A 12,579-nucleotide genomic window follows, 5' to 3' on the forward strand; every position below is an offset into this window, starting at 1 on the left:
TTTTTTTTATAAAAAATATTTAATAGAAATTTTTTAGAAGTCTATACCAATGTGTTTATCTTAATGGAAAGGGTGAATCAACGATTAATAAGACTTTAGGTGAGATCAGCAAAAAATGGAGGATCAAGAATAAGAGATAATTAGAAGTAATTTCTTTGTAATAGGTTTCATGGCCTTTTCTGACAGCAAAAAGTATTTATCTAAATTTCATCAAGCAGACTTGAATATAGAGGCTGGGATTCTGGACCTAACAATAGTTGAAAAAAATATTTCTCTTCCTGACAGTGAAAATCGATATTGTAAAAAAAAGTTACAAAATTAAAAAAAAAAAATCTGGAAATTGGTTGACCGCGCAAGCCAACCCTAGAACTTCCCGCTAAGTTTCAATTTAAAGCGCCTGAAAATGAGTTTTTTGGTTAATATTTGAGCTTTTCAAGCTCAAAGCACCATTTTTCACATTTTGAGCTCGATGAGCGTGTTTCATCCCAAGTCGAGCAGGAGAAATTTTTATTCTTGACATTTTTCAGTAAGCTACCGATGGGTATACCCATTATTATAATAAGGCCTAGCTAAGGGAGATTTTGAAAAAAATCGAAAATATTGCGTTTAGTTATTGAAATGTATCATTAATTTTTATATTAATACATTAGCCATAAAATATAATGGAGTAATAATATTTTTCACCATAAACAAACACAAAATTAAATTTTTTCAAAAACCTTGCATGTACCTTATACCTATAGTATAACTATTTCCTTACTGGAAATAGTTATACTATACTTAATAAAATTGGTATTAGGGATCAATAACCACTAAAATTTAGCAACAATACTTTTTAAGATGTTAATAAAAATTGAAACAATGATTTTAAATTATTAAATATAAAATTATAAAAAATGTTTACCATTTACTCAAACCGTTTTTTAGGAATTCTTCGGCGCTATTTTAGCATATGACGGATGATGAAATATAGAAGACAGGGAACGTTGTATCGGGACTCTATAAACTTGTAGCGACATTTCTATGCTAGACGCTTCTACTAGAGAAGCCTTTTAGCGGAAGCGGTTATTTTAAATATCATTTCTATCACTTAGGCCTTATTACCCGCGGGTACCTTACCTATTAAAAAAACCTTTTTCGGTAAATTTTGAGTTTTTGAATACCCGATCAAAAGAATTTCTTAAAAAATGGTTCACAAGAAAATATTTCTCAAAATTTTTGTTCTTCTATGTACTTTCCAAAAAAAAAAAAAAAAATACAAAAAAATCATTCAAAAAGTCTCAAATGCAATTTTTAAATTTTTAAATTAAAATTTTTTTTTCAACTGTACGTAGTCTTAGATTTTTTTGCAAATTTTTTTCTTCAAATTTCAAGACCAAGTTAGTCGTAGAATTATGATTATTATTACTATTTTCTCTGTTAACTATTTATCAAACTAATTTTTATTGTAAGTATGCTTTGCCTTTTTTTGTTATTTTGAACTGGTTCTCTACCAGTAATAGATGTTAAGAATTAATTATCACCGTAACGAATTTGGCGCCGAATATTAATTTTTTTTCAAAAACTAAATGCCAAAAAATTGCTCATGAATTGCTCTTTCGATATAAACAATTGCTCCGCTGCTATAATTAATAATTTATTAATTAATCGTAATTAAAAAATCAAAATTTAATTCCCGATTATCTCTAATTGTGAGGACTTATGTTAATTGTAATAAGTGCCAAAAAATTGCTCATCCTTTTTTCTATTGGGAATGATAGTTATTTTGTGCGTAAAATCGTTTTTAATTAATTAATACTATAAATACTTATATTGCACCTTTAAACCTGCGAATGACAATTGTGACGTCATCGTCGCGACAATTTGAAATTATACAGTAAATTTTCTTTTTTGAAATATCTTATACTAATAAAGAAAGTCAGTTTTGTTTGTCCTATTCAATATTTACTCGAAAAAGGTCCGCATGTTAAAAAAATATTAGTAACTAATTTTGCAAATTGCTAATTAAATAATTAACTTTTTTAGGATTATTTGTGTATGAAATCAAAAAAAATAATTTTATCTATACAGGTCAATTCTTTATTTTTATTTCATTTCACCATAATTTAGTTTTTAAAATATAATAGACATTATCAAATTAAAACATAAAATAATAATGAAATTTTAATATTAGTTGATTTAGAATTACAAGGGTTAGGTTTTGAAACCAAGTCATCAATTTTTACCCAATTATTGTTGATCGATTTTGTATAAGCTACATAATGACCGACTTTATTCAAATATACTGGTGGGACAAACTCTACTACACCAAATAATAACCCGGGAAAAAATGATCAGATCTGACCATGCCTGTTTATGTATGATCAGGCCTGAAGTTAGACCTGATCGTGCCTGTTCATGTCTGATCAGGCCGGTCCATACCTGTTCATGTCTGAAGGGTTAAATACGCTCATGCCTGTTCATGTCTGTTCATGTCTGATCAGGCCTGTTCATGCCTATAAAAGTTAATTAAATTTACCCTACGGTAGGTTTTTAATGATAATCAAAATGCTTTTATTTATTCAATAATAAAATATACCGTTTATTGATAATTTACAAATTTATTAATCGAAATTAATGTACATACACTGAACATATTCAAAAATTTTTTCTTAGCATATTTGGTCCTTAGCGTGAATAGGCATGGACAGGTATGATCGGGCCTGAGCGTATTTAACGCTTGAGATATGAACAAACATGAACAGGCATGAACAGGCATGGACAGGTATGATCAGGCCTGAGCGTATTTAACACTTCAGACATGAACAGGCATGCAGGCATGACCATGTCTAATTTCAGGCCTGATCATACATGAACAGACATGAGCAGGTCTAATTTCAGGCCTGATCATACATGAACAGGCATGGTCAGGTCTGATCATTTTTTTCCGGGTAGATCTGATCAGACTTGCATAGTCAGAGATGTGATAAAAATTTTTTTGGTCATCACAAAAAGTGCAAAATTATTTTTATCATTACGTTTAAATAATTTTTAAATAAAAAATTTGTTACATTTTCTATGGGATGTTTTAGTCTGCTCTGCTTCTGCCTAATATTAAAATCATTACTTATTTTATTATTTAAATAAATGTGATGTTATAATGAGTTTCGGTTAAATAAATAAATTAGGACTATCAAAATATATTATAAAATCAATTTTTATATTATATTTATGATAAACTTATTCGATACGTTATGTACTTCATAGAATTGTTGTCACATAAGATAGCAGCACAGCAGGCGGGAACTTCAAGGCGCACGGATATCACCAAAGTTAAACAGTATTGAGCGTGGTCAGTAGTTGGATGGGTGACTGCTGGTGATACAGCCGTACAATTATATGTAATCATTTTTTTTTTATTCTTATTTATTATAGAGAATTGCGTATGACTCTATCAAATACTATATCCATAAAATTAAGCAAAATAATTAATTAAAAGTAACAATGGGCTTTCAGACCTGACCATGTCTGATCAGGCATGGTAATTTTTCATGTCTGATCAGGTCTGATCATTTTTTCCCGGGTATAAGTAATTTTTGTCAAGTATCTTTAATTTTGTTGGAATACTACGTAAGTTCTCGGTTAAACGTTGATGAAGTTTTGAGAGAGGTCGAAGGTATATAAAAATGACTTATGTCTAAGCTTAAAAATACATTATATAGTAAAAGTAGATTTTTGGACAGAATTTTGTGAACACGACCTGCAGTAAAGGGATGATTCTACCTTTAATGCATCTGAAACACTGTACTGTAATTCAATAATCCAATAATTTCAGCATCATAAAAATAATTATTCTTTCATAATTAAACATTGAGCCTAAATAGAATAACCATATAGTATATTACAACCCAAGGCCAGAAAGTTGGATTTCCTGTCGTATGGGATATGATGGCCTCGGCCATCATATCACATACGTCAGGGCATTCAACATTCTGGTCGTGGGTTGTATACTATTTTTCTTGCTCTCCAGCCAAAAGTACATAACCCCGGGGAAGGGGTTTTGCCGGGGGTGAGGGGGGCGCCGCCCGACTTTTGCAAAGCCGAGGTTTTGCTGGTCGGGGCGGGCATAATAAAAAAGTAAAAATTAATAAATAAAAAAAAAAACAAGTTATTTTAAAGTTTACGCGTAGCGCGCATGCGTTAGAGCAGGCCATAAAAGTTGCTCTTCCTGGAGTAAATTGCTGCCAGGAAGAGCGTACTTTACTCCAGAAAGAGCAACTTTTATGGCCTGCTCTAACGCATGCGCGCTACGCATATTTTCTGGCCAGCAGCATAGAACCTCGCTTTCTTTCGTATTTTCGTGGCGCGACCGGCCTATACAGCGAATTTCAACTGTATATAACAGTCACAACATCGTCTGTATGTAACGGGTCAGCGCAAAAACTAACCAAAAAATGTCAAATAAATAAAAATAATTTCTAACTAGATTATTGTTAATGAACTATTTAATAATAATACAGCATAAATAATTTATATAAAAATTTTAGAAAATAATATAAAAGTTTTGTAAATTTTATTTGCTTTCTTTTATATTTTGACAGCTAGTAAAGCAATGTTTATAAAACAATCCATGTACTCTACAAGCTTCTAATAATTTAATCTCAATCTTTCTTAGCCGTCTAATAAAAAACTAATTTTTAATCAACTTAAAAAAATTAATTTTGTTATTAAATCGAGTTTAAATATTTGTGACGAGTTCTGTGTATGTTATCTCTCTTAATCAGAGCATTTGTTAGTAAACTTTAAAATAACTTGTTTTTTTTTTTATTTATTAATTTTTACTTTTTAATTATGCCCGCCCCGACCAGCAAAACCTCGACTTTGCAAAAGTCGGGCGGCGCCCCCCTCACCCCCGGCAAAACCCCTTCCCCGGGGTTACGTACTTTCGGCTGGAGAGCAAGAAAAATAGTATACAACCCACGACCAGAATGTTGAATGCCCTGACGTATGTGATATGATGGCCTCGGCTACGCCTCGGCCATCATATCCCATACACCAGGAAATCCAACTTTCTGATCTTGGGTCGTAATATACTATTGTTCACATGGACATATACGTATGTAACTTAATACATCACTATAGTTTGTCCTCATAAGAACGACAATCAAATTGTCGCGACGATGACGTCACAATTGTCATTCGCAGGTTTAAAGGTGCAATATAATTATTTATAGTATTAATTAATTAAAAACGATTTTACGCACAAAATAACTATCATTCCCAATAGAAAAAAGGATGAGCAATTTTTTGGCACTTATTACAATTAACATAAGTCCTCACAATTAGAGATAATCGGAAATTAAATTTTGATTTTTTAATTACGATTAATTAATAAATTATTAATTATAGCAGCGGAGCAATTGTTTATATCGAAAGAGCAATTCATGAGCAATTTTTTGGCATTTAGTTATTGAAAAAAAATTAATATTCGGCGCCAAATTGGTTACGGTTTAATTATCGTCAGATTTAATTAAAAATTTTTCTAAATTTATATTCATCATTCTATGATAAAAAAGATTTTTTTCTTATTTGACAAAAGCACACTTATAAAAAATTATTATAATAAAAATTAGTTCTAAAAGTGGTTAATTAAGAAAAACTTTTTATTAAATTTTAAAAATTTGAAAAAAAAATTATAATAATCATAATCCTATTAAAATTTGTAAAATGTACTGAGGGAAACAAAGAAAAAATTTCTTTTGGAAAAATGGGCATTATTAGAAAAAGAAATTAATTTGTTGAAAATTCTCAAAAATTTTAAATAAATTATTTTTCCTAAAATCATTAAAAAAACTTTTCAAAATTGTCCTAAAAATAATCCAAATTTGTTCTCAACATTCTAAAATTGTTCTAAAAATTTTTCAAAATTATCCAAAATTTGTTTTTAAATTGTTCAAATAATGTTTTAAGATTTTTTAAAAAATGTTGAACATAAGATTTGAAGGACAAAATTTTAACTAAATTTTTAAAAATAAAACGTGTTGATTCTAAAATTATCTTAAAAGTATTTTAAAAATCTTAAACAAAATATTTAAAATGCACTATTTGGAAATTTCCAATTATTTATGTGATACCCAAAATTGTCCAAAAAATGTCCCTCATTGTGTCATGTTTGGATGTCTACTCGTGAGACAATTTTTTTTACACGGGTAATAAGAAATTAATTGGTTTAAAATTTTTCACACAGTTACTTTCTTGTTGAAAAAAAAATTTCTAGATTTAGAAAAAAATTAATTTTGGATTAAAACTCGCAAGTTGTTTATCTAAAATTGTTTTTCCCCATATTTATAAATGTTTTTTGAAACTCGAAATTATATCTTTGATACTCAATCACTATATAATTTTTGAGGTTTTAAAATTAGGCATATAGTGAATGAACAATCCAGTAGCAGTAAGAATATCAAATGACCTTGTGGGTTACGAAATTTAAGAATTAAGTCATCGATATACTGTGCATATGGACATATATCATGTTCCTTGGCATCAGGATAACGCCTACGAAGCTACCAATTTCGATAGTATAAGTCTAGTATACATTCACTTATATTCTTTAATTCACTTTATTTTTATTAACTGTTAATTTAAGCCGATTGATTAGTTTAGAAAAAGTTGTTTTATTTTGTGTTGGACCGTCACTTTTTCAAATTATTCAAAATTATATTGTTTTAATACAGCTCTTAATTTTGACAGAGTTGAAATTTCTGAAATTAATCCAGGTGGTGGGGAAAAATTATACCTTTAAATTATCAATTTTTTTTTAGTATTGATTGATTTAAAAAAAAACAAATTTTCTTCAATATTCCAAAAAATGTACAAATAAAAATCACTTTAAATTTCGCGCCAGAAAAAATTCTAAGAAATAAATCGATATTGCAAAATTTTTTTGTTTTAACTTTATAAAAACGAAAAAAAAATTGGCAAAAAATTTTTTTTTAATTTTTATTTCAAAACAATTAAAAATCATGATTTGTTAATTAGAACGTTTTTAGAAAAATTTAAAAGCAACGCTTGTCATTTATCATTGATAATATTGCAGACATACTGAAGAGTTTTAATGAATTAATTGGTAAGTACAAGCAACCTGCAGTCACTATGTGACTACCGAGGTTGACGGATTACGAATAAGAAATCTTTGGCTTAATGATTTTATTATATTTAAAATCCCTATACATAGTTTGAGTACTTTTTAAATAAATTTTAGAAATAATAATACTAGCATAGGATCAATTACAAATAATTTAATGGGCAAATTTGACGGAACTAATTTAATGGGCAAATTTGACATAACAAATTTATAGAGTCAAAAAACTATTTAAAACTCCTCCAAAAACTTAAGATAGTTGTCATGGTACAATATTGTCAAAAAATTAGAGATTATACGCGTCGCAAAAGTATATGAGCTTGTAGCTGAGTAATCCATCATTTTTACGCAAGACTGTACCTGTGAAGACGCAACCCATACAATTGTTTCTGTCCGACTCCGTAGATATTATACTTTTTCATAAATTGTTGAACTTTAATCCGTTATTTATAAATAATTAGACGGTCAAAAATTAAAAAAAATTTTTTTTAAACTCACAACAAATCCATTAAAAGACTCAGTTTTTTTAAAGTTTCTGACAGATAGTTTTTTTTATGACTAAGAAACTGGTACAGAACTGCAGAGCGCGTATGCAATCAATGTTAAATCTCAAATTTTTAATTGAATTCATCTTGGGTTATATAAGTGATCAATCGATTTAAAATTTCTAGGGTAATTGTATCTAAAAATTTAGAATTTTCTGACGGTTTGCCTTAACCACGACAACTATCTTAAATTACAAGTATCTATCGAATTTACAATAAAGATAAACACGTGACAAAATTTTTCTTAGTCTCTTAATTATATAAATTGATTTTTTACTTACAATTACATTCAGATGTAAAAAAAAATAAATAAATAAATTAAATTTATTGCGAACTATGAATTTATTTATAAATACGTCCAAAATTTATTATAATAATTGAATTCAAATTAAAATAAAAAAAAAACAAAAATAGTTACAGCAGAAAAAACTATGGCATACAGGGGTTTAGTTTGGTATAATAAAATTCCCGCGGAAATAAGAGAAGAAACTAGAATTAGAATTTTTAAATTGTTATTGAAAATATACATCAAAGAAAATGTAGAATACTTTAAGAAATTAAATGATAAAATGTAAATAAATTGTAGATAGATAGTATGTGAGGTGCAAATGACGAAACTAAAATATGTTTTTAATGAGTTGTAAAGAACTAATTGTAAAACAAAAATAGCTACTTAGCTAAATAAATATATTATTATTATTATTATTATTATTATTATTATAAATTAACTATTGCTGAAAAGCATATGAAACATTAAAAAGACACAAATGCAAGTAAACCTTTCCAATGATATTAAATTTTATTTAAAAAACTTATTTTATCAATAAATATTCCAGAGAAAAATTTTTCTTAATTAAACGGATAAGAAATCACGACCTTGAAATGATTTATTTAAAGGAGTTTCTTTTCAGTAATTTTTGATGATAATTATAACTTGCATGAATGTTTAACAGATCCAACATAAAATTTCTACATTCCAAAATATCGATTGATTGATATTCAATTAAAACGCATGCGCAAGAACACTATTGCACTAGTGTTTTATGAATGAAGCGAATGGTCCAGAAAGTGATATGAATGAATTAGTAAAGTGAGATTTGCTTTATGCAAAAGTGAAAGCTCATATAATTGAGCATAATTACAAAGTTGTTTGTTCACAAAAAAGCGTTTAATACTTACATTAAAATTATTCAAAAAAAATAAAACATTTAAAAAAAAAACAATCTATCGAAATCTCGTAACTATTAATTTTATTAGCATATATGAATCTATCCAACATGTATGTATGTGTAATGCAGCCAAACGTAAAAGAGCGCTAGTATATAGAGAGTAGACTCTTACTTGGTGGTAAGGTATATATTTATTAAGTAAAAAGCGTGGGCAATAATTCTCCCACTTGTAATCTGTACAATTCTTAACTGGCCAGTTTATGAATGAAGGTGCTTGAATGAATGAAGAAATTGTACATAAATATATTTACACATATATGAAGCTACAAGACAGGTAATTTCGAAAAAATTCAACCTTCGAACATAAATACGGTCGAAAATAAAACATATATCTAATATAGAGTGTAAGTAATCGAACAATTACCAGCAATACGTCAGGTGTATGACGTGTTTGATGATAACGAATAAATAAAAGAGTTTGGTAGCTGCGGAGAGCGATCCGAGGGTTTGGGGTGGCTACTGGCGTACATACTACAACTTGCCGATAGGGTAGCGGGCGTTTAGAGTTGATGGTCAAGGGCACTAACGACGTGACGTCACGCGCGGCTGCAATGACGCAACAGTCGCTAGGGGCAACTCAGTCAGGAGTTCCTTGCATGGTACCCCCCACCCTGAGGGTCTTGTGTCACACACGTGTCGTTTCTCAATGAACTCAATCCCTTTGCGTTCCCATTTTCCCCTAACCCCTTAAGCACCCTTCAAACATCCGGGATCATGCGCGCAGATAAATTTTCAACCCTTAGTTAAGAAGTTTCTGCCTGATATTTGTTTGCGAACTGCAAGTCTACATATTTTATCAGTTTGGTTATTTCAGTAGCGTTAAAAGCTTTTCATTGCCGATGACCTTTTGATAATTCATATTAAATATACTTTTTTTTCTAACTAGTTAAGTTGTATTTATATACTAAGATTGTTACGTCATTAAAGTTACATTTATAATTACAATATTTATTATAATATATATAAATAATATGTGACTGCCGAGAATTGCGAACTATAATAAATTTTGCTTAATTATATAATGACATTTGTTAAAGTGTACAAAACTTTCTTAACTATTGACATTTATAAAGATATAAGCTCATCCCGATGTTGCACTCATCAAGAGCTTTCATTTGAGTACCCACTTGCATTTTTGATATATTTTTCATATATACATATATATAATATATATAAATATATCAAAAATTGATGTGGGTACTCAAATGAAAGGTCTCAATGAGTGTAATGTCTGGGTGAGCTTATATATTTAAAAATGTCAATAGTTCACGAGATACAAGGTCATTTCTTAATTATTGACATTTTTAAAGACATAAGCTCATCCCGATGTTACACTCATCGAGAACTTTAATTTAAGTACCCATATGGTAATTTTCATATATTTTATATATATGGTATTTGTGAAGCATATAAATATGTAAAATATATAAAAAATTGATGTAGGTACTCAAATGAAAGGTCTCGATGAGAGTAATGTCGGAGTGAGCTTATATCTTCAAAAATGTCAATAGTTCACGAGATACAAGGTTATTTCTTAATTATTGACATTTTTAAAGACATAAGCTCATCCCGATGTTACACTCATTGAGACCTTTCATTTAAGTACCCATATGACAATTTTCATATATTTTATATGTATGGTATTTGTGAAATATATAAATATATAAAATATATGAAAAATTGATGTGGGTACTCAAATGAAAGGTCTCGATGAGAGTAATGTCGGGGTGAGCTTATATCTCTAAAAACGTCTATAATTTACAAGATACAAGGTAATTTCTTATTTATGTGGCTAGAGCTAGAGCATTTTCGTCAAGACCTTTGCAATGACACTAAATTTAACTAAAAAAACATATTTTATCATGTGACTATCCTAGAGAAAAAATTTTTCTTATTCTGTTAATAATATAGATTAACGATTTGGGTTGTGGAATGTGGGTGGATAGACTTTCTCTTTCTTGAGCCTAAAAAATATTTAAATAAAGATGACAGATAATATTTATTAAATTAAACTTATTATCATTTCTATTAAAAGATGATAAGCTTTGAATGATATTAGATCGGAAACAATCCGGAAATGATGAAGCAGAAGAGATGAATACAAGGAGTGTTGGAGTAATCGATCGGCTGGTATCCACAGCAATAGGTAATAGCTAATAGGTAAAAATAATGCACGCTCAATTGTATATGTATATAGAATTGAAGATATGTCAAAGGTGACCGCAATAGTGGATTGTGGGTGGAAAGAATAGCCAAGGGGTTGATGTGGTTCTGGAACTGGTACTGCTATTATTTCTTCTCTATACATGAAACATCGTTGAAGATTACACTTATACACATATGTTTTGCCATGAGTGAAGCAGCAACAGGTTTAATCGTATCGGGGTGTGGCAGCCTCTTGGTTGGATGACTGGCTGACTCGTTTCCTTGGTTATAAGCTACAGTCCGAGCTTCACCACGAACTACTCTTTGGTATAGTAGTAAATAAGATCGATGTGACAAGAAGAAATAAAAAAAAATTGATACCTCCGTGTTCAGGCTTTGATAACCGGATAAAGGTGTCTACAATCACCTTATATTAAAGAGATTCGCCAATCGCTATCTTTTTTTTTTTTTTTTTTTTTTTTTTTTTTTTTTTCAAGTCTGGCTTTTACTGCACATATCTTCAATTTATTTATAAATCAATAAATTCTAACAATTGCAGGGATGTTTTTTATTTCTTCCGTGGGGAGAAATTAAAAAAGTTTTTTTATTGAATTTTTTCCAAGTTTTGATGGGAAGAATAATTATGGATGTAAAGGTGAAGAAATAATATAATAAGGAGAGAAAAGAATATTAGAGTATATGTTGATGACCGTGGGTGGCGACCGTTGAGCGAGATCACTTGGTAGGAGTGAGAAGTCAATAAATGGAGGGAGAGTTGAGAGCAACGACTAAAAGAGGGGAAAGTAAGCGACACGGTGGTGGTGGGTGGTGGGTGGTGGGAGAGATATTGTGAGTTGTGTGTGAGAGATAGACATCCACTGTCGGTAAGAGGAAGACGGAGGTGTAGGGGAGGTATCATCTCGGTCCTGAGCCTATTTATAGACATGTTCTCACAGCCTCACTCCTGCCCACTTCGAGTACTGTCTCTCTCATAAGTATACCAGTGTATATGACGATACATTCAAATGCGTTAACAATAATAAATAAATTTTTAATTTTATCGAAGCTTTGATATAAAAATTACCATCCCCGAAACTCCTTAATATTTATTGTTTCATTATTAATTGAAGATATTCTGTAATTTAATAATTATTTTTAATACAATGTATGAACGATAATTCATTATTCTCAGGTATGTGTAGACCCGTATATATTTATGTATATATATATATATATATATATACATAAATACTTTTATATTATGAACATATAAATATATTCATATTTGAGTGCTCTGGCTTGACGCACTTTCTTCGGTTCACAAACGAGTTTTGTACACGGATGAAAATAAAAATAATAAAAAATAAATACTCAGAAAAGACGCTGGTTACGACGACTTGACTACTCTACTATACTTTGGCATTACTTCTCGATTCCTTTTTGGATACCGATGCATTTTAATGTGACAACAGTCCTTCAGGTAAAATCCGATCAATTTTAATTAAATTTTTGGTCAAAGATATGACAATTAAATTATTAA

At 29.6% G+C, this 12,579-nt stretch overlaps 1 long non-coding RNA gene across 1 annotated transcript; it reads left to right on the forward strand.

The window, feature by feature from the left end:
* The first annotated feature begins 9 nt into the window (after positions 1-9).
* On the forward strand, positions 10-1,040 carry LOC123271239. The gene is made up of 2 exons (XR_006510812.1): positions 10-99; positions 165-1,040. It is a non-coding gene; the product is annotated as an uncharacterized LOC123271239 (long non-coding RNA).
* The last annotated feature ends 11,539 nt before the right edge of the window (positions 1,041-12,579 follow it).

The sequence above is a fragment of the Cotesia glomerata genome, linkage group LG9 (assembly GCF_020080835.1).
Source record: "Cotesia glomerata isolate CgM1 linkage group LG9, MPM_Cglom_v2.3, whole genome shotgun sequence".
Classification (NCBI taxonomy): domain Eukaryota; kingdom Metazoa; phylum Arthropoda; class Insecta; order Hymenoptera; family Braconidae; genus Cotesia; species Cotesia glomerata.